The sequence below is a fragment of the Condylostylus longicornis genome, unplaced genomic scaffold (assembly GCF_029603195.1).
Source record: "Condylostylus longicornis isolate FDR11 unplaced genomic scaffold, ASM2960319v2 ptg000031l, whole genome shotgun sequence".
NCBI lineage: Eukaryota > Metazoa > Arthropoda > Insecta > Diptera > Dolichopodidae > Condylostylus > Condylostylus longicornis.
The window spans coordinates 4457391-4476605 of NW_026578000.1; the positions used below are offsets into that span (position 1 = coordinate 4457391).

A 19215-nucleotide genomic window follows, 5' to 3' on the forward strand; every position below is an offset into this window, starting at 1 on the left:
TTCGGTTTCATGAAAAAATTTTGCTGGGAAGATGTTTATGAAAATGTTTTAACAATTAAGAGTGAGAGAGTTATTCTGGCTGAATTTTTAACTACCGCATGTTGCGCGAATCGGATACGGTGGGAAATTTTTTAAAAACCAAATTCTAACATGCTGGATGAAATATTTTAAAATTTCGTTACACTCCCGACGCATATTTGTCAGAAATATATTTTCTGAAATTTTAAACAGATTTTCCAGCTAAACTGAAAAAAATAAGCTAATTCTGAGTAATATTTTGGATTGCTATGAGTTTAGAAATTCTGATGCTATGATTTTAAAAATTTCATGTTGTCACATTCAAAATAATTTAGTGTATTCACTTCAATTATATCATAAAAAATTTGGTATGTATATAATTACATTTTTAAATTTGTTATATAATTAAATTTCGTGACTAAATATGTAACATTATCATTATGTAAATCAGGCCCGTCTCGACCGTGGATGCAGAAGATGCACGGCATCGGGGCGCCATTCTGAAAGGGTCTGAAAGGGCGCTAAAATCGAAAAGTGATTTTCCACTTAATTGTTTTTTGTAATTTTTTTTTTTTTAAATCAAGTTTCCAATCCAAATTTTTTTTGAAAAAATTTTTGCTTCGCTCAAATTAAAAAAATATACAAAAAAAAATGTAGTCGTAGTAGGCTTTTCTTTAAAGAATTTTTTTTTCTTTTTGGTTTATAAAATACAGACATTTTTCATTTTCGTTGCGATATTTTCAGTAAGAAAAAATAGTATTTTATTTAATTTAAATAAAATATAATTTGTTTTGTGAAATATTTAATTTTAATTAGACATTAAAGTGTAAGAAAAAAGTGTAATTTGTTGGATAATACCATTTTTGTGAGTATTGTGATTTTTATCAATTTTATATAGATTTCAAATTATCAAAATTTTCAGATGTAGATATTAATCCTCAATTTAAAGAAAACCCATTACGACGGCGTAAAAAACGTATGTTTGATTACGAACGTCGTGATGAGAGACCAAGAGACCCGGAATAGAACTATAAAATTTCATTCTTTCTTCCAATTGTCGACAGTGCAATCAACTCCCTAATAGAGAGATTCGAACTTCTAAGTAGTCATGCCGAAAAGTTTCACTTTCTTATAAATTTTAATGAAATTTATAATTTGGGTGACGAAATAATGAAAAATAAATGTACCGATTTACAAACTGCATTAACTGATGGTGAAGAAATAGACATAAACTCTTCTGAGTTATATAATGAACTTTTTATATTTAAAGATACCATAACGCCGCAACTAAACAATTATGATTTTAAACTATGTATACAAATGATTTATTTGGGATATTTCCAAATTTAACAATAGGTTTGCGGATACTATTAACTCTACCAGTTTCTGTAGCAAGTGGCGAAAGGTCATTTTCTAAACTTAAATTAATTAAGACATATTTGCGATCAAATATTTCTCAAGAGAGATTAGTTGGGTTATCAATGATTGCTATTGAAAGCGATATCTGCGATGAACTAAAAATTAATAATATTTTGGATGAATTTGCTGCGATAAAAGCAAGAGAAATAAATTTTTAAGCTCACTATCGTGCAATTGATTTTATGTGTAATTGATATCAGTTACAAATAAATGTTTAATATTAAATATTATACAATAATCAATATACTGTTTAATTTGCATTTGATTTTTTTGATATATTTTTTGATAAAGGGCGCTAAATAGAAACTTGCATCGGGGTTCTAGTACCGCTAGAGCCGGCGCTGATGTAAATTTTGCATTTATTAACAACTGTAACACTATTAAATATCGTCAACAATCAGAAATAATTTCCCAGTGGGTTGGTGAGTAGAAATATTCACAGTAGAAATGCTTGTGGAAAGAATCCACTAAATTTCGAACAAAATGAAGATGCCTTTAATCCAGAATGGATGCCTTGCTTGTCCTCGTTTGATTCCAAAAGGTTGGTGTATATGTATATTATATATATAAAGTAATAAGAAATGTGTAATAATAAGAATATAAACGAGGAAGAGATATATGCGCGAAAAGTGAGATGTTGGTTGCATTTTTAAGACGTTCAGAGAAGTTGAAGTGACATCAAATTTTTTTTTAAATTCTTTTCAAAAATTTATTAATAACTAAACATATACTCTTGTATCATTTGTAACATTTTCATATTTTATATATTCCTTATTAATTTTATTACAATTGTATTTTGCCTTTATGTACATACGTTCAAATTAAATAAAACCCAATATTTTCCCTCTTCTTGTTATAGAAAATTATTATTCCTCTTTTAATTCAACTCCTTTTTTTTTAATTTTTATTCATTATAAATTTATTAATAATAAAAATTACTATAATATAGAACCACCTTGAAAATTAAATAAGTTGTCTCATCACTACACTATTCACAATCACCACCCCAGGGAAAAAAACTACCATTATGCTAACGATCATGCTAACAAAACACCTCATTATATCAACCCATTTTTATAACACAATAGGAATGGGCTACAACATAACCCAATAAATCCTTAAAAATTTTTGTTAACTAAAAAAGAAAAACTTGTTTTGTGTTTGACAATTAACTTTAACTGTTATACTTTATGAAATTTTTTTTTTTTCTTATTCTACTTTTCCAAAATTATATGTTGCTTCCTCCTTTCATAATTCCATGTTCACATATACATATGTTAAAATCATAAGTCCATAATGAGTGTATGTATGTATATGTATATGGATTATTTTAATATGGATTTATTTATATTATAAAAGGACCGCAATGTTATAATTACAGTATCAAGGACTTGCTCTCATATACAACACGATCTTCAATAACAATAAAAATAATAATAATTGTAGAATATTTATTATAAAATGTTTGTTTGTATTTATTGTAGAAGAGGATTTTATGTATATAGGAAAGAATTTCCCTTCGTACTTTTTGAAACCAAAAACAAAAAAAATTGAAATTACCCTAAGAATATTAACAATATGATGAGATCAAATTATAATGATAATAAACATTTGAAAATCTTAATTTCCATGCATGATGGTATGTTTGGATTTTTTTTTTAATTATTAAAAGAAATTTATGAACTCACGTCGAACTAATATTTGGTAAGTAAGCACATTTACATAAAAGAAAATTTTCATTTTTTTAATTGTTTTTCCTATACAGCTGTTAAAAATCATTGACAGATAGAGATAGAAGGATTCAAAACGTCGTCAGGTCTATCAATAGTTGGGAACTTTAAATAGACCTAAAACACACCTAATCTGGTCATAACTTCCTAAAACTAGTCAAACGAACTAACTATTAGTTTTGTTAAATTCGAGAGGACAACTCCTTTCATAGCACAGTTCCTTATTTCTTTAGTTACTTCGGGGACATCCAAATCCCTGAATCTCTATGAATTTAAACTATCGCGTACATATTAGCGAGCATATTGAGAAGTACCTTATTCTGGAAAGTTTGTAATTGCTTGATATTTAGACCCACGACTTAGAAGTCAATAGTTTTCTCGGCAATTCTTTTATTTCAGCAGTAATGAGATTAAAATCTGGGGCAATACGTCGTGTAGACAAGCATCAGACAAGCAAATTTTTTTTTGTAATTTTTTTTTTTGAAATACACTAAATATATGTATAAAATTTTTTTTTATATACTTCCATCTACATGATATTATCCTTAAAAGGTTTTCATATTAAAAAGAATCTAACTATACACAAATACATAAGAATATTTGAAAATTTATATGTGATAGTAAACTATTTCTATATTGCGTAGAAATAAGGAAAGGAACTTGCCTTTTTATAAAGTATACGAGTATATTGGTTATATTTTGAAAATCAAAAAAAAATTTCCTTCTATATACAATAACTCTCCTTATTTTATCCTTTTTTTTACATGTGTTTTGTTCTTCTATAATGATGAAATGTAAAATGTAGTGGCTCAGATTTGAATTGAATTGTTGATATATAAATTAACTCGCTTTTTAATTATAAATACTGCTTTATATACACATATATGTATATATATGTATTATGTATATTACTTTTATATGTATTATAATTTAGAAGGGAAAATTATAAAATTCTATTATCCTTAATATTTGTAATGATTTTTTTTTGTGTATATGTGTGTGTATAACAAATATATAATTCGGTAATTAAATTATGTATTTTAATACACAAATCATAATACCGATATATGTATGTGTGCGTATATTAGAAATGTGTATAATATTATGTATAAATATTGTATAATGGGAATTGTATATAAACTGATGATGAAATCCTTTAATGATTTTGAAGTTCAACCAAAAATAAGATTTTTTTTTTTTTTTTAATTTTCAAGGAAATTCAATTATAAAATGTTTTCTTGATTAGTCCGTCTCTCAAAATTACTGTTATAATGGATATACAAGTAAAATTTTAATTTCATGAAAATTTTTTAAAGAATGATATTTAATGATTTGCTGATCTTTTGATGGAAAAGAGAAAAAAAATGTCATATTCGGACTTAAAAATAGAAAAAATAATTTAATAACGGAGAATTTAAAAAAAAAAGTTGTTTAATATTTTGTGCTTCTCTTTCTGCTCGATTGATGGTAAATGATGGATTTGCAGATCTGGAGCAGTTTTTTTTTGGTATTTTATAAGTGATTTGGAAGTTAATGTGAAGAATTGTGTTTTTCTTTGTCGCATATTCATAACAGAAAAATTAGTGAATTGTTTCCTCATTCTTTTATTCCTTGCAATTTCTGTATCTCGTAAAGAGCACTTTTCCGTAAGAATCTCTAGCGAAGTTTTTTTATACGAAAATAGCGATTCCAGCCATGTTTTGACAAGGCATCTTTGGGCTTCACTTCACTTATTCTCTCTTTTAGGCCTCATCTCGGCATTGTAGAGAAAATATGAGATATACGTCTTTCCATAATTTGTAAAAGAGAGATGTATGTTGTCGATCAATATTCTAAGTGGACATTTTCTTAATGTATTACGTAACATTGATCAAAATATGACCTCTAGGTGATACTTGTGAAATCCAGAATTCAGATATCGGCCGACTTTTCTCTTCCTAGTCACCATAAAAATATCAACAATTTTTTTAATTGTTTAAATCTTCTTCTTTTCTGCCAGAAAAGACAAACGCAAATACTACAACAACATTGCCACTGAAGCCCAAGCAGCAGCCGAACAAAATAACTAGCGCACCCTCTACAGCCAAATAAAAGCGCTCGCCAGAAACAACGCCAAGATTAATCGGCGTCTAATTAACATTCGTCGACTTTGAGAGAGCATTCGACACAGTAAAGCCAGAGGCCATATGGAGAGTATTAACTAGTATAGGAATACCACAAAAAATAACGAACCTCATACGAGCTCTATACAAAGATGCCGAAGTTAGAGTATAATGGTAATGGTAAATTGGATCAGCCACTACGCATCGAAGCAGGTGTAAGACAGGAGTGTCCACTCTCTCCGCTACTATTCAACATAGCCCTGTCCCACACACATTCAGACATGCAAACAAAATTGAACGAGCTGCATATAAAGGCAGCAGCGGTCGGTCTGACAATAAATACGAGAAAAATCAATTCACTCCGAATTAACGCAGCAAACACAGCCGGTCATAAATACAGCCGGTATACAAGATGTTGAACAATTCAACTAACTCGGCAGTATAATATCGACAACCGAAGGGGTTAAAAAAAACGTTGAAAATAGACTAAAACTTGCTAAGACTGGATTCGTCAGATTATGGAGCTTATGGAAATCCTCACACTATCCAGGAATACAAAACTATAAATATTCAACACATGTGTGAAGCCGGTCCTGTTGTATGGCTCCGAAACATGGCATGTGAAAAATGAATACACAAATAAAATACAGGTATTCATAAATAGGAGCCTAAAGATCATCTACCGTGTATTCTGGCCCAGACGAATCACCAACACAGACCTTTGTGCTTTAAACCACCAAGAACCAATCGCAAAGGTTATAAAGAAGAAAAAATGGAAATGGATAGGCCATACATTGCGACGCCCGCCTGAAACCATCGCAAGACAGGTACTGGAGTGGAATCCGCAGGGTCGAAGAAGTGTGGGACGGCCAAAGAATACGTGGCAAAGAAAAATAAAAAAAGAAATCGACTCGGCTAACATGACATTTGCAGAAGTAAAAAGAATGGCCCCTAACAGAGTTCGTTGGAGAAGCTTTGTCGAAGCCCTATGCTCCCAAGGGGAGTAAAGCAGGAAAACTAGAAGAGAGGCAACTAGAAGTTTCTGTGAGATATTTCTAATTGGATATTACTCGAGAAGACAAAGACACCAACGAGCTTAACTTAATTAAAATTAGTCGATCTTTTCCTTTTTGTATACGTGACTTCTTTTACACTTAGGCTCAGACCGACCAGCCGATTAGTTTTGAGTTCTTTAGTAAGGGAAGTACATGAACTATGGGACAAATTGCGTCCGCCAGTTTTAGCCAAAATAAAAATCAATTCGTCTATTGACAATGGCGCGTTACAATGGGTCTACAGAATATATTGGAACAATGTAAAAGTGTACGAATGTTCATTGTAAATTAATAACTCCTAAGAATATTCATGAGCCATATTTTTTTTTTTTTAAATTTGTGTTCCGGAGAATAGGCGCTTTCTTAAGGGATGTGGAGTATTGATATCTTTTAATAATGCCTTTCCGGTTAGTGTTATTAATATTCCTGACTGTGACAATTTCGAGGTATTTCCAATTTTAATTAAACTGACTTTTAAACAACATTTAGTGATGGGTTGTTATATTCCCTCTAATTCTATAGTTCTCACATAAATGCTAAATTTTTTTTTATTGATGGAAAACACATGCAATTGTCTTAAATTGGAAGATGAAGTGCTCATTTTTATAGTTTCTATTCTTCCTAAAATAAAATGGATGGCACACAATGAGGCAACCATTTTTTTCTATTAGTCTATAATGTCTGAGCGTATTCTTTAGAAAATTTATATTATAACTAATCTTATTTTATATTTCTATATACATATGTATATATTCCTTTTTCATATTGAGTTTATTAGATAATATTGCATTAATATTCAAATTCATTGTTGAATAAATTGAGAAATTAAATTGTTATACTACATAAATTGTACACTTAGAAAATAATATAGTCGGCGCCTATGATCTTAAAATCTCTAACTGATAAACTATATATTATGAAAAAGATATTTAATCCATTAAAAGAAGTGATTTATCATTATTTTATATATATGTGTAAGAAATAATTAATATATTCACTTCCAAGTATACAGTTATACATAAACTTATACAAAAGTCTAATTTATGAAATTGAGTTTCCTTTTGATTTCTTTTTTGCAATCCATGTCAAATTTTTTCTCGTAAATCATATATAAATGTATTAGATCCCCAATCCTCCCTTCTCCCCCTCCCTCCTCATTCACTCTCCTCTTCCCAACTCTCTCTACTCGTTCACTAAGGAATTTTTCATAAAATAAATTAACATTGATTTGATTGATTTCTCATTTTCATATATAAAATTTTCTATATACTTACATTAAACTAAATAGGAATTATATGTTCATATATGTATTAAGAAATTTGTGTAAGACTAATTTACATAATAAATGCCATAAAATATATAAGAAGACAGAAAAAAGAAAAAATTTAATTTTAAGGCGGTTAAAAATTATTTTCTTAGAAAAGGAAAAATTTTAAGGAATTTTTCAATTTGAAAAATTCAAAGATTTCAAAGATTTTTTATTTTAGTATCGGTACATACTAGTAATTTAGCAATTCAATTGAAAATTAAAATCTCTATTTTGTTATACAATATTGTATGAAATTATAAAATATTTCTTTTATTTAAAAAAGAAACAATAAATATGTACTATATATTTTAATAGTATTTAATTTTTAATAAAAAAAAACAATTATTTTAATGTGAATCAAGGTGCGCTCTTTATTACACTATATAATTTTTAATTGAGTGTATGCGTGTAATTTTAAAATATACTACATAAATATATCCTCACCTACATTTGTTTTTTTTTTAATAAAAAACTGAAATCAATCTGTGTGCTTAAAACAATCAATCAATTTAAAAAATAAATACGAAAAAAAATTTTTATAAAATACCTGCGAAATTCATTTGTGTATAAAGAAAACAAAAAAAAAATCTGTGCACCGTTTAATAAAATTAAGTGTTGAAATTTGAGGATATTTTGAATTTGCTTTGAGTTCAGTAATATGTAGTTGGATGATTTCATTTTAACTAATTTTAATTTCAATAAAAAATTATTTGAAATGTTACCGCCAGAGTTGCAATTCTGGGAGATTGAAGAACTACTGGACTTAAAAATAAATTATTTTCTCAATTTAAATAGAGAGACTAATAAAGACTGATTTAGAATGGTATTAGCCAATATTTGAACGCAATTAACACATCTGTGAATAGCAAACGATTTGTATTATGGGAAGTAACTGTTTCAATGGCACAGCTTATATTTTAAAGCTGACTACTCGTATTTAATTTCATAATTTCTCGTTATTATTCGTAATTTTTCGTAAAGACACACAATGTACCCGTATATGAATTTATATTCGGAACATTTTTCAATTTATTTTATGAAGCTCTGTTAAATAACATAGTTTATTTTGAAAATTCAAAAGGGACACTATATTTAGTACGCTATTTTCGACTTTTATTAAAGCTGGTCTTCTTTTTATAAACAATTTTTATATTTTTGTACGAATTTGCATATTTGATTTACCCTATAATTGGTAAGAAACAAAATTACAATTTAATTTTTTATTGTTTTTGTTTTTCACCTACATTTCATTATTTCATTTATTGTTCTTGTTTTATTTGCGATTATTTTCACCTGAAATTCGAATTATATTAGTATATACTTTATCCATATCCCAATAATATTTACAAATATTTTTATATAATATGTGTATATATATATATATGCATGCAATGCAATAATTATACCTAAAGGTATTAAAAATCAAATAACAAAATATTATTTGCATAAATCGAAGTATGATTCGATTCGCGTATAAAACAAATAAAAGAAAAACAATGAAACAATAAACAAATAAGAAAAAATAATAAACAGTATTTTTTTTTCGTTTTGTTTCTGAATTTCGAGCAAATAACAAAGAAAAATTTAAAATCAAATTGAATATTTTTGTTTTTTATTGAAATGCAATCCGCGAATTTCTCATTATATTATAAGAGAGAGAGAAAATTTCAGCGCATTATTCATTGCGAAAATTCAATTTACTATAATAATGCAATGGAATTTTATATAAGTATTTTAATTTTATGTGCACTATCAGTATGTGCGTATACACCAACCTACGTAACATACATACATACATATAGGAAAGAATACAAGTTTTTGGTATACAACATTGTGTGTGGAAAATTATAATAAATTTGTTTTAATATACAAGTTTGTTTGTTTGTTTGTAATTCAACATGTAATGTATATACCTATGTAATATAAATTAATCAATGGTATACACGATAATTATAATGTACTATGTAGGTAAAAATAAATGAAAGGTAAACAAAAGGTAAAAATTGTATAAAAATTTCTGGTTATTTGTGCGAAAATAATAATTATTAATTTTTATCATTACCATATCATTATTGCCACATTTATCGTAAATAATCACAATATAAAATGTATTGGGTACCTATATGGAATAATTTTGATTACTGTTGGAGCCGTACTATTGGAGCTTGAATGTAATTTTAATGATGATTACAACTATAAAAATATTTTAAAAGAATTTTTTTTGCTTTTCCTGGAAAATAATTAGTGCATTTTATATGAAAGTTTTTACATTTAAAATTTTACTGGAATTCGATGATTTTATTCCTTTTTCTTTTGTTATTATTGCCGTTTTCTGTTAATAAATCCTTAGCGGAATATTTCAATTCATTTTCGGTTTTAAATTAATTTTGTAAAGGAATTTCTTTTGAATGTGTACTCATTAAATGTAATCGGAAAAATATTTTTATCAAATTATCGAATGGAACTTTTCTCTTTTGGTTATATAAGAAGAAGAAGAAAGTATTTATATAAAATTTTAATAAAGTATTTAAAATATAATTATTGAAATAATGTGCTATTAAGAAGAAAATTTATTTTGAATAAGTTAACATATAGGAGAGAAAAAATTAAAGGTATATAAATTTTATTATAAAGATTTTTCATGTTGTAAATTGTTATCAGTTAATAATTAATTGACTGCTTAAAATTTTTAAGTTGAAATTGTTAAAGCATTTAATAGAACAAATCGGTGATAATATAACGTGCAAAGAATGTGCACGGCGGTCTCATCGCCGCCCCCACAAAATCTGCACAGGGGGTAGCCCGACTTCCCCAGGCTATGTAGGTGGTACTTCACTGGGCAGTGCCCCGTGAAGAAATTCGCAATAGCGCGAACCCGGCTCCTGCTCAACCCCAGCAACTCTGCGGTGAAAACGCTCGAGTACGCCGAAAGAAACACCTTCGCATGACGGCACCCTTTCGTGTCCCGCAAGTGACGGCCGCTTTCCACCGCGAGCAGGCAGGCAAGCCTGGCCCCCACGGCGGAAGAGGGCAGACCGCAGAAAGGCAGCGGCTGCACAAAGTCTGCCCCAGATCCCCTCCGCGCCAGCCCATCGGCAATTTCGTTGCCCGCATGGCCACTATGGCCCCGCACCCAAATGAGCGTGACTCTGTTCTCCCATTCCAATTCCACAAGTGCAGCAAGGCAGCCCCAGACCAGCTTGGATGTAACCTGAGCTGAGCGAAGCGACAGCAGTGCAGCCCTGCTGTCCGAGAACACATAGATGATGCGGTTTCTATACCCCTTTCTAAATGGATTCTCAGACATCTCTATTGCATGTATTTCGGCTTGGAACACCGATCAATACTGGTCAAGGGTTGCATATATACGCGTGTCCGGGCCCACACTTTATACAACCAAACCCACACCCGACTCCGTTTTGGACCCGTCCGCATACCACACGCCCGAACCTGACTCAAGTACCGGGCCACCCCGATTCCACGTCCATCGATCGGGAAACAGAACCCTGCACTTGCGGTCGACGTTGTACCGCGGCAGACAGGCATCCGACATGGTTATTCTTAGAATCGGATCGCTCTAAATGAAGTCTTTGTGAGTCCTGTGGGCCAAATTTAGACCCGCCCTATCCTCGCCAGAGAGAAGTCGGTAAGTCACTAACCGAGCTTCGTTCAATATATGGAGGTGCAGTGGCGGAAACCCGATCATCACCTCCAATGCAGCGGTAGGAGCCGTCCGCATTGCCCCGGTCAGTCCCAGGCAGGCTAGCCTCTGTAGCTTTTCCAGCTTTGCCCACACACTCGCTTGCTGAGCCTTACGGCATCATACAATCGTCGCGTAGGTGACGATGGGTCTCGCAAGGACCGTATAAAGCCACAGTGATGAGATCGGGTAAAGAGCAAAGATTTGTGAGAAAACGGAGACTTGTATTTTTATAGTATAAATAATGTTTCCACATTTGCACAGATTTAGTTTTTCATCTTGTAATTAAAGTTTAGTATATTTTAAACGAAAAATAAGGTTATATACAATATAAAACTTTCAATGATTTATGGTCCAACCCTCAAAAATCAAAAATTTTAAAACATTAAATTGTTAAATCATATCTTAATATTAAAATATATATAAATGTTAAATATCTTGAATTTTGAAATATTTTACATTATTTAATTACATTTAAAGAAGAATATAAATGTGTTCGTAAGGATTTAAGAAGCTAGATTTAAATGTATGGATGTAGATGTATTTGGGAATTCAAGAGATAGAAATAAAGTAACCAAGTTACAGAATTTCTGCACGAATGCTTGCTAAAACAATTTTTTTTTTTGTTAAATTTATACCTTTAAAATTAACTGTAAAATATGTGTATGTGAAAAAGTAAATTTATAAAACAAAAAAAAAATGAAATTTGATATTTTTGTTTCAAAAAAAAAAATGAAAAAAATTTTTTTTTTTTCATGTATACCGTGTGGTGCGTAATGCGGGTAACAATACCCTTCCAGTAAAAAGTTTGCTCATGTTTTATTCTATTTTATATTTTAAAAAACAAGTGTGTACAAAATTACAGACCAATTTAAATAAGTGTATTTTTATATATGTATGAATTATTGTGAATAAATTTACGAAAGCTTAATTTAATTTAATGTTTTTTTTTTTTTGATATTTTCAAAAGAAAAAATTCGTTCAATATTATACGAGTATAAAAAATACTAAAATAAAAAAAAATGCTGATATTAATGTAACTTTTATTACACAGTGTCTCACTTTTAATAAATTAAAATTTTGTGAGAAATTTCTTACACTTTGTAAATATTAACTTATAATCATATTAAGCACTGTTTCAACTTTGCCCACACTAATCAGTGTTAAAATAATAATAAGTCATAATATTGTAAAATATGATCATTAAGTGTCAGAGCTCAGTTGTGAGCTTTAACTCAATTCTATATAGGCTTGCAGCTCATATCAGCCCTAACGGGGTGGGTATTGGGGAGAGTGAGCATTTTTTGTGTTTTTGGGGTTATGCTTGATCGCAGGCTGGATTTTGATGCTCATTTGAATATGATTCTTTGTAGGGCTAGTTCGAAACTGGGTTTCGTAATGAGGCGTGCTATAGGGAGTTTATTTGTATGTGTCCTTTGTTAGGCCTATTCCTGAGTATGCTTTTCAGGTTTGAACGCCCTTTCATGTTATGGATATTTCGCGCATTAAATTTGTTCAGAGAAAACTTTTGCGTTTTGCTTTGAGAGGTTTGGGCCGGTCTGATCCTTTTAGATTGCCGTCGTATGATACTAGGTTGATGTTGATCAGTTTGCAGTCCCTGAAGTCACGTAGGGTTATCGCTGATATAGTGTTTATCCATCAGCTCGTGTCGGGGGAAATTGTAGCTCCTTTTTTGTTAGGGCAGGTTTCTATTAGGGATAACGTCAGGAATCATATGCATGTTGAGTTCTACAATGTTCGCTATCACTCTACTGATCATGGTAGGAATGAGCCGGTCACTGGAATGTTATGTTCTGTTAATTCTAATTCTTTGGTATTTGATCTTGCTATTAGTAAGGGTACTCTTAGATCTGGACTTTTGTGTAATTTAAATTTGTAGTGATATCCTCGTTTCTTCTTGTTCTTGTCTTTCTCTCTTTTCTTTATTTATCTATATTATCTATTTTGTTTTTCTCTGTTCTGTTTGCCTGGTGGTTTTTTTGTTAGTCGTTATGGTTTTTAGTTGTTATTAGTTGTACTCGTCATACTCTTCTCTTTTTCCCTCCCTTTTCTATAAATGATGACGCTGTTGCTTAGTAACTGATAGTTGCTTAGTTGCGACTAAATGATATTTTTATTTGCGCCTGTTGGATGTCAAATATATATAATTGAAAATAAGTATTAAATATTAACTGTACAAAAATTAGAAGATGTGCAATTGTGACAGATGTGCAATTTATCATTGGATTCTTTTCCTCTAAGATTCGCATGGTGCGTTCACTAATTGCCACATATGAAAATAATTTGAATATTGGTAAATTCAAACTAAAAATTTAATTTAATTTTTATTTTCGCTCAAAATTTTTTCAAAATGTTTTTTCCGATTTACTTGATATATACATATGATTTTTCCAAAAGTGGAGCATATTGTGAATGTGATTTTTTATAATATTAATATTTAAAAAAAAAACAAAAAAAAAAAACTTTTTTTTTCTTGTTTTTTTGTGTCTTATATTTTTTAACCAAAAATATATTGCAATATTATTAAATATTCATAATTTTTGCATATTATTTATACATATTGTTTATTTATTTATGCATATTGCAAAATATATACACTTTTAATAATATGATTTTTTTGGTTATTTGGTTCTATAAAGAATTATTTCGAAAACCGATTAAAAATTACTTTCGAATATGCTATGTGCGACATTAAAATTCTTATTTCTTAGTAAGTTCAACAAAAATTTTTTTTAAATTTCAAAGATGATGGCATTTAACACTATTATGATGTCATGTAAGACAACTAGAACAAAATTTGTTAATTTCAATTATATGTAGTTTTTTTTTTAATTTGCTGCCGAATTCCGAAATAATGGGTTACAATAGAAGCCCCCTTGTTTAATAATTTTAAGTATACCTATATGCGCATTTTTTATTTCAAATACTTACTACTATATGAAACAATATTTTAAAATTATTGCATATAGCCAGCTAATTTTAAATTTTATTTAATTAATATATTTGCTCGGCAAAAGTGTGTTATACAACAATATAACACATACGTTATAAAGAAATATCTGCTATTTATACCATCTCGTATATTTCGAAATTTTTTGTATTGCTATGCTGAAATATTGAAATTTTTTGGGATTTTCGGTTTTTTTTTCGGGAAAATCAAAATTTTTAAGTTGATAATTTTGTTACAATTTCGAACATTTTCACCATAAAATATTTTGATGTTGTACAATAACCATATGAAAATAGGTAATTTTCTTACAGTAACATTCCAGAAAATATTGAGGGGATCGGCGAATTGGGAGCATTACAATGTCTACAATATAGTTGTTTATGATATCGTGAATAAATTTTATATGAAATTACATAAAGCTATTGTTTTATTGCACTATGTTGGGTATGGATTTTGTACAAATAGAGAACACAATATAAATGCGTTTACAATACAAAGGTATAGCTGATTTATGTTTCACTATAAATATACAATAATATTACAGATATATCCACTTACATATTACATAAATTTAAAATATACATATATAGGTGTATATTTATATATATATATGTATATATATAAAAAATTCAATTTTCCTTTTATTATAAATAAATATTTCATATTTTTTTTTTGTTTTATAATCCGAGTCTTTGTGAATTCATGCATTACATCAAAATATAATAACAATAATAACAGTAAAAAAAATAAAAAACAAACAAGAAATTATAAGGACGAAGATAAAAAAAAAATAAACCATTTTAAAATAAAAAAATGAAATTGGAATTTTTTTTTCTTTTATAAATTTTTCAACTTTTTATACGATTTTTAACTGCTGCAACAATTCAATTTAATTTTCCACTTTTTTTTTAACATTTTTTACATTTACATTTACAAATTGTATAAAATTTTCCTTTTGTATAAATTATTATTATTATTATGAATTATATTGTGAAATAAAAAAAAAAATATTCTTAATAAATAAATTATTCATTTAATATGCTTACATTAAATCCACATTTATCTACATATACCTACATACAAAGCCCAGTTCATATGTCATAACTATATACAAAATATAGGAATAACTTTTACGTGGTTTGCAAATAGCATGCTTCTACTTCCTTGCAAAAACGTGTAAAATTTTAATGGTCCTTGTTTTGTTATAATTTTTTATATTTGTTTTTTTTTTTTATTAGCAATTTTTGAAATTCTCTTAATTTTTCTCTTGTATATACGCACCAAATACAATTTTATATTAAATTAAAAATTTACATATTATGTGTGTATGTGTATCGATTTAATTTATTAAAATTCAAAAAATAAAAAATGAAAAATTAAATTTTTTATTGGAAAAAAAAATATTAACATTTTTATTGTATTCGAAATTAAAGTTTTTTTTATTAAACAAGCGCTAAAAATTAAAAAAAAATGGAAATATTTTTTCGTTACAAATTAAACGAACCCTAATCAAGGGTCTCAATGCATTTTTATACAATTTTTTTTTTTAATTTTGTAATTAAAATATTTTAGTTTGAGTTTTTTGCTAAATATTATGCTCAAAATATAAAAAGTGTTTGAATTAAATTGAAAAATGCAATTGTAAGGAATGAAATCAGTATATCCTTAATTTTTAATCCTTAATTTTAAGTCTTTCATATTCCGAATTATAAATGTATTCGAACGTTTAATTGTATTTCAAAAACAAACTGTTTGCCCAGTCCAATTAGTCATGATGAGCATAAACAGATGAACAAATTAAGTAAGCCGGGTAAATTTTAAATAACTCTCAGAATTTTTTATTTTTTTAATTTACGAGAAATTTTTGTTTGCTATGAATTTATTTCTTTACTTAAGTTTAAATTATCTTGAATTCATTTTTTGTGTCCTCTGATGTTAGAAGTCTAGATTATAGAGTACTGGATTGGGAAAAATGTATAGATATTTCTAGAATTGATTCTATTTCTAAGAGATTTTTTCATTTTCAATTATGCGGTTTAGGTTGACTCAATACTCTTTGGTTGCCATCTTATTATGATAAGCTGTCGTTAATAAATAATCTTATAATTGCTACGCTCTTGTAATTTGGTTGCCATATGGTATAATTTTTTTTTTGTCTTATTTGGTACAATGTTTTTTGGTTAATATAGTTGATTTTTTTTATGTGAAATTAGAATAATAGGAGGTCAGTTGAGCAGCATATACATATGTGTTAGAAATCGTGATTGTAACACTCATATTCTTGTCGAACTGTGGTAGAAATAAATATAGCCTAATATTATAATAGAATATTGCAAGCTTCCAAAAATTATTGCAATTTTGTTCCAATTTTTATTATGAAAAAAAATTTTAAATACATACACATATAAAAACGTAAATGCACAACATTTAAGTTAGGCTTTGTGTATTCATTCAATGTACAATTTGTGAAATAATTGCCAATATTTATCTATCTATATGCATTACGTTCTTGCCAGAAATTTTCTATTTTAAATTCCTTTTAATATCAGCATGGTATTCATAGTATAACAATATTTAATATTCATCATACCTTATTACTTATTTAATAAAAGAGCAAAAAATGTTGATTTCTTTAAAGTGGGAAGAAAAGTTAAAGAATTTACCCTAGCAGCTTCTAGTCGAATTTTAAAGAAAAATAAGAACAATTACAAAAAAAAAAATCAATTTTATGAAAATATACATTATAAGATTAAATGAAATTCGATATCTTTAAAAAAATATTGAAAATTATTAAAATTGAAATGAAAATAATAAAAAAAAAGGTAAATTTAAAAAGGGATTTTCAAAAATATTATAAAATAAAATTTACACAAATAAATTTGTTCTACTCTGCAGAAAGCCCTTCTAATAAATCTTTTACCATTTCTAGCTTTAGTGCAGATCCTTGAAAAGAAGAAAGAAAATCATTTGGGGGTTAAATGTGATCATTAAATTTTGATTTACGATTTGTGTCACGTTCAATTTTCATTTTCTTCTCTAGTTGTGTAAATATTTCGAGTTCAATACTCGGTTTTGGTAGTATTATGTAAATGAAAATGGTTGTGGCAGTGTTAAAATAAAATTTTTTGGTGTCAATTACAATATTATGAAATTTTTTTAAATTAATAATAATTTTTTTTTTTTTCAAAAATTAAATAATATTATTATATTATTATTGTTAGTACTAATAAAGAGAGAATATTATTAAATTTGTTATTTTTTTGATATATAGTGTAAGGATTGGTATATATAGTGATATATAGTGTAAAGGTTTTGATATATAGTGTAGGCTTACAATAAAATTTTTTGGTTGTGGTATTAAAAATATAAATTGCAGATAACATAATTATACTTTGTTGTATGTATAGGGGAAACTGTCTGGTAAGTGGCACACTTTTTGTTCTTTGTCACATAATTTTTTCGTTTTATGATCCGTTTTTTTTTGCATCTGAAAACATTAATCAATCATTCAATGGACAATTACTCTTCGGCACAGTGGCTCACTAAATATTCGCAAGCGGCGTTAGTATTTTTGTTTGAAAAATTTTTTTGAATTTCGTCGCTGTTAAACGCACCACTAATAATTTAGGTAACCTGTAAACATGTACAAAAAATCCAAAAAAAATCACAATATTTGCTTTGAGAGGAACAAGTTTGTATAATTAAAATGAAGATATAGAAAAAAAACGAATCAGTACTCCACCGTTAAAGGGCACAGCTGGATCACACAAGATCGCATAGCAAGGGGTATTAAAATGAAAGAATGAGCCAGACTGTATAACATGCGCCACCGTAGAACAATCTTCCCTACATGTAGTGTGTGTTTAGGTTATTTTAAGAATTACATTGAGATACAATCAATAATTACAGTTAATTTGCCTTATATAAAATACAATAATATGCCTATGGTTATTAAGAAGGAATTTGTTTTTGACAAATTTTTGACAAAAAAAGGTGATTCTGTAATGCAACCTGAACTACATATATGTCATATTAAGCCTCATATGAGTTTTCTGCAACAAATCTAATTAATTTCTCTGATTTTTTTCTTATTATAACTGATACCAAACCAGAAGGGCAATAATTTTCTCAATAAAATTTTAACCTTTTAAAACTTTTATTTCATACTTATAAGTCACCTTGTTAAATATTCTGAATAATTTATTAATCTTTACGAAAAATCATCAATATATTTTCCTTTTCATTTCCTTTTTTTTGATTTTTGTCTTTTATATACACAATTTTATATATATACATATATTATATAATAATCTTTAACATTTTTAATCCTTGAAAATTTGCACATTTTCTTTTCAATTTACTTAATTTAAATTCATTAAAACTATTAAGGACCTTTAGTATAGTTTTTTTTGTTTTTCTTCATTTCTCAGATTTTCCAGATCCAAAAACAAAAATTCGTATATTTTTCAAATAATGTGAGTTTTATTACTAACAATATAGCTATATAGGTATAATATGCGAGTATGTATGTATATATGTGTAAAATCATACAAAATATATAATAATTATACAAAGATAAATGAGATATTAATGGATATTAAATACTCCTATATTAAAATATATATATACATATAATTTGTTTTCTTTTTGCTTCTGTATTCAAGGAATTGACCATTATGTACACACTTTATATATATACGACGTACATACAACTTGTATACGAGTATAAATAAATTATTAGCTTTAAATACTCCTTTTTATAGGATTCATAAGTGCTGTAATCTAGGACTAATCTGCTTTGGGTGATTTTAATGGAATACACTTATAATATCGTATATATCTACGTATATATAGAGAATATAACAAAAAAAAAAGAAACAGAAATTAAAATTCTTTTGCCCATTATCCTTC

The 19215-nt window shown here is 28.0% G+C and overlaps 1 protein-coding gene across 1 annotated transcript in view; it reads right to left on the bottom strand.

The window, feature by feature from the left end:
- LOC129608242 (uncharacterized protein DDB_G0292186-like) overlaps positions 1-19215 on the bottom strand; it is a 142113-nt gene that overhangs the window by 82417 nt on the left and 40481 nt on the right. The gene's annotated exons all lie outside the window — the stretch shown is intronic.